Raw genomic sequence first — 5,102 nt, 5'->3', positions numbered from 1 at the left:
TTCCCTTAGGGCCTTGGCTAGGCAAGGGTGCTGCTCACCCAGCCCTTTCTCTGGGTTTGCCCACCCCAAACATCTTTCCCCTGTGGGACCTGATGGCCCAATGACTCACACTCCCCCAGGTTGCGGTGGTCACGGCACAGCTCGATGGAGTCTCCTCTGCTGGAGCGCCTCTCCAGGCCTCTCCCAAGCCACTGGGCTCCGCCTCGCCCTGTGCCCTGCTCTGGTCACCAAGGGCTCATATCCTCATAGCTGCTGCACCACCACTGCTGGCTTCTGGGTGCTGGGCCTCACACTGCAGCATTACTATTTCCCCATGCCCTGGCTTCCGTACTGATGTTGCAGAAATTGCTATGGTTCGTTTCTCGGGAGGCGAAGAACTCTCAGTCACAGACACACTCCATTAGTAACACAAAAGGTATATATTTGCAAATAGGGTCAGAGTGAAGACAAAAGACCACCCTCTGCCCCCGGGGAACACTTCTCAGCAGGCTTTATCCCCTCTCTCCTGAGCACGTGTGCAGAAGCAGGAACTCTTACATCTCATTTCCGGTTCATACAAACATATATGAAATGACGTCACGTCATCCGTCGCATGTGCATTATAATTAACTACTTAAGTATGCGGGGTGGATAGGCTTATATGCATTAGCTAATTGCGCCTGCTCAGAAAGTACTTTAGGTTACAAAAAGTTCAAACCTTTTCTGCCCTCAAGGACAGGACCATTAAAAATTGCAATTTACTCTTATCTGCATGAGAACGCTAAGGAGTATATGCTTTACTGTAACAAAGAGATAGCAAATTTGCAGAACAAAGAGAGAGTGATACCTTAATACAAAGAGCCCTTAGTAGCTTCTCCTCCAACCTCCCCCTCCCACCAGGGAGAGCTGACAGCTGTGCTGTTCTAACAACACTATTGATAATGCATTTTCAATAATATTTCTAACACTGAGGGCTCTTTTAGCACAGGCCGGGCCCTTCAGGCTGCAGCTGCCCATCCTCATGCCGGGTGGGTAACCCAAGCAGCCTCAGCTGCTTTCTGCCTCCCAAGGCAAGCCGCCCTGCACACCATGGGACCTGGCTGCTTGCTGGGAGATGGGGCCTGAGCTACCTCATTGCACCCCCAAGGCCCTTGCCCCATGCACTGCCCCACACACCATATTTTCTGCAGCAGAAACAAATGAGAAAGGACAATAATTGTGTTTAATTCTGTCATTCTCCCTTCTTTACCTGGCAACAGCTGTCTACTTGGTGCAATTCAAACTTTTAGGATAAACAGTAACAGCCCCCCATGAAAAGTGGCATGTATCACCAGAGCTTTTTGGATAAAGTGGGATATAAATCTAGCAGAAGAAACATAGGAAATAAAGAAACAGCCAGTTCAGGAAAGGTAAGTGAAGTACAAACTAGGATAAGCATTGCTTCTCCCTGAGTTTGCTGTACCCATATTCTGCAAACATTGATGTAAATTGCTAAGAAATGATCATGAGAGCAGTCCTATTGAGCTCCCTGGGATCACAGACTTTCTTGAAATAGAGCATGTGCATGTGGTTAGATTGGGGCTGTAATCATCAACTTCTTTATGAAATTCTAAATAAAGTTGCCAGCAACTGCATTGGCTGCTAGTGACTCTAGCCATTTACCAATTACCTCATTAAGGTATATATCACACACACACACACACACACACTTTCTACTGTGGTTTTGTTTCTAACCTTCATCACTTCATGAAGCAGATGTTTCTTTTTGCTCTGTCACTTTCTTTGTCCATCCATTTGATGTTTTTCTTCTAAGAAGCTTTTGAGTTTTTCATAGTCCGTGTAAACCCTGGCTAAATCTCCTGAGAAACATACAAATGGTTGATTGATATCACTTCTGCTGCAATCAATTTCTGCCCCAGCCCCTCCTTTATCTGGGTTTCTTTTTGCTAAAGCATGTGTAGCATTTTTAACAGATTCCAAGAAGTTGCTAATACCATTTGTGAGCTATAGGTTGGAGTTTGCAAACTGTTTCAGTGGAGTGTATTGCTGATGAATTTACACAGGCCATGTCCTGTCTTTTTGAGGGCACAATGAGAGTGGAAGGATGTACCTTTCCCTTATGAGCCAGGAAGGGGGCCATGCTCCATATTTCTCTTTTCTATGAGATGTTCTAAGTCATCTTCTCCACACATTGTAGAGTAACGCCTTGCAGTGGGATGTGAGAAGGCAACATTGAGTGCTTGGATGCTTGGCAAGGAGCCAAAAATGAGGAAGAATTGAACTGGAACACAGCCAAGTTAGAGGGGACCCAAAAGCAGAGGTCAAGCCCCTCCTCCTCCACCTGTCCCACCCTTCTCTTCCTGACCCTGAGTCTCTGCCACCCACCTGAGCCTCCCTTGGAAGGAACCTGAGGAGAATCCCAGTCCTTTGTTGCCTCCCCCTCAAATCCCTTCAGACACAGCTCAGCTGCTCTGCAGAAATAGGCATAAGAACAGGGAAATGGCAGGAGGAAAAGGGGAGGGTGAACTAGAGGAGGGAGGAAAGGCCCCTGTGGAAGACTTAGGAGCGGTGGGGGGAGCTCTTGTTGGCTCTGCAGCATTTTGTGCCTGATCCCCAGCAGCTGAGCCGTGGAGCAGCCCTTTTGTTTTCAGTGCAGTAGCACCCAAGTCAGAGTGGCAGACAGCAGGACAGGCAGACAGAGCTCCAGGGGAATATGGGGATCAAAGCTCCCCACCCATCAAAAGGGTACAACTGGGTATTTTGTCCCCAGCCCAAACATTGCAGGTGGCCTGAACTGGCTGAGTTTCGGCAGAGCTCACAACTGGCTTTTACACCAGAATTACTACCATGTTGTTGAATGCTAGGACCCTGTGACAAGGGCCTGAGTTACAGGCTGTGACTAAGGAGGGCCACAACCCTAAAATCATTAAGCACGAGGAAGGGTTGGGACCAGGCAAAGAGAGAGGCCCAATGGTGCCACTTGGCCCAAACCCAAGAGTTTCTGGGGGTGGCACCTGTGGGGCAGGAGGACTGGACAAATAAGAGTGGTGCCCCTGGGACCAGAAATAGGAATAAGATTCTCCCCCACCTGTATGAGCTTCAGCCAGAGAGACTTGCCACCATGGAGGTCTGTTCAGGTCTGAGCCTCTGGCCTGGGGTTCTGTAATTTGCCCAGCGGGCTGTCAGCCCTCAGTGAAGTCACTGTCTCCCTGGCAGCCCCTGGGGCAGGCAATTATTTTGGGTAGAGGGTCGCTTACTGAGTTTTGGCAAGTTGTCGAGGGTCACATGGGTAACCCCACCCCTTGACGGGTGCCCCGCCCCCTGGTTACCATCTTGTGATCAGAAGTCCTGGCCTCTAGCCCCAAAACTTTGCCACCAGAAGTCCCTTCCCTTGCCCTGGGAAGTACAGGAAACTCTCACTATTCATGGGTCTGGGATTTGCGGTTTCAAATATTTGCAAATGCCAAGCCTGCATCTCAAATACGCGTAAAGGAGCTCCGCACTTGCCACTGCCGGGCTCCCACTGCCACACTTCCACTGCCACCGTGCTCTCATCATTGCCAGAGCAGCCATGCCCCCACTCCCCCAAGCCACTGGGGGCACTGCATTCATGAACACAGACAGCATTCATGAACGCAGTGGTTTATTCGTGGATTTTGCCATTAGCCTCACCACTACATCCACAGCAACACCTGCATCCAATGCTTTTGTGACCTGATCATAAAAGGCAATCAGGTTAGTCTGACAGGACCTGCCCCTAATGAAGCCATGCTGGTTGCCCCTGAGCATCGTCCCCCCTGATGGTCCTTCCTAGATGTGCTCCTGGATAATCTTCTCAAACAGCTTCTCCAGGATCGAAGTAAGACTAATAGGCCAGGTCATATTTGACCTGGAGGGATGTGGGCAGTGGGGTCCTCCAGGGCTCGGTCCACTCTCCAGTCTCTTTATTAGTGATTGGACGAGGGGGTGAAAAGCACCCCGTTCAAATTCACTGATGACACCAAGATTTGGGGCAAGGTGGGCACACTAGAAGGGAAGGACAGGATACATCTGGACCTGGACAGGTTACAGGGGTGGACAAATGAGAATAGGATGGGATTCAATACTGACAAGTGCAGGGTACTGCGCTTAGGCAGTAAGAACCAGCAGCATACCTATAGGCTGGGGGACTCCCTTCTCAAAAGCACAGTGGCAGAAAGAGATCTTGGAGTCATTATCAATTCCAAAATGAACATGGGCCACCAATGTGAGGACATGGTCAGTAAGGCCAACTGCACCTGCATCTGCAGATGTGTTAGAAATGGAGTATTGTTATAATATTGTTAGAAATGGAGTGTTGTTAGAAATGCACAGTTTGCATCTCGTATCTGATAAGAAAAAAAAACACTGCCAAGGACTTTTTTTCCTTGGCCAGCCTTGCCACAGTTCTTCTTATACTAAATCACACACTCCCCCAGCCTCCCCCTAGCTTTTCTCATGCAGATTACAGAAGCTGGAATTCAACTGACTGTGTCCTTGAAAGGGGGGGGGCTTTAAACTCTTGGTGACCTAAAGAACTTTCTGAGCATGCGCAATTAGCTGATGCATATTTACTTCTCCACCCTGCATACTTAAGTAATTAATTATAATGTACATGCGATGAATGTAGTATCGTAACCACACACATGTTTGTATGAAACGGAAATGAGCTGTAAGAGTTCCTGTTTCTGCACACGTGCCCAGGAGGGAAAGGATAAATACCAGCTGAAAAATTCCTCAGGGGTTCGGAGTAATCTGAGTCTTTGACTCTGCTCTGACCCTATTTGCAAATATACCTTTTGTGCTGCTAATAAGTGTGTGTCTGAGATTCTTTGCAAGCCTCCAAAGAAACGAACCGCTTTTTGCATCAGATGCATCACGAGCAGCTCCAAGGAGGTGATCCTCCCCCTCTATGCAACACTGGTCAGGCCACAGTTGGAGTACTGTGTCCAGTTCTGGGTGCCACACTTTAGGAGAGATGTGGCCAACATTGAGAGGATCCAGAGGAGGGCCACTCGCATGATCCAGGGACAGCAAAGCAGACCCTATGAGGAGAGGCTATCGGAGCTGAACCTGTTCAGCCTTCACAAGAAAAGGCTGAGAGT

The sequence above is a fragment of the Crocodylus siamensis genome, chromosome 3 (assembly GCF_052110815.1).
Source record: "Crocodylus siamensis isolate JL-2025a chromosome 3, ASM5211081v1, whole genome shotgun sequence".
Lineage (NCBI taxonomy): Eukaryota > Metazoa > Chordata > Crocodylia > Crocodylidae > Crocodylus > Crocodylus siamensis.
Note: the sequence above shows the minus strand (reverse complement) of the source record.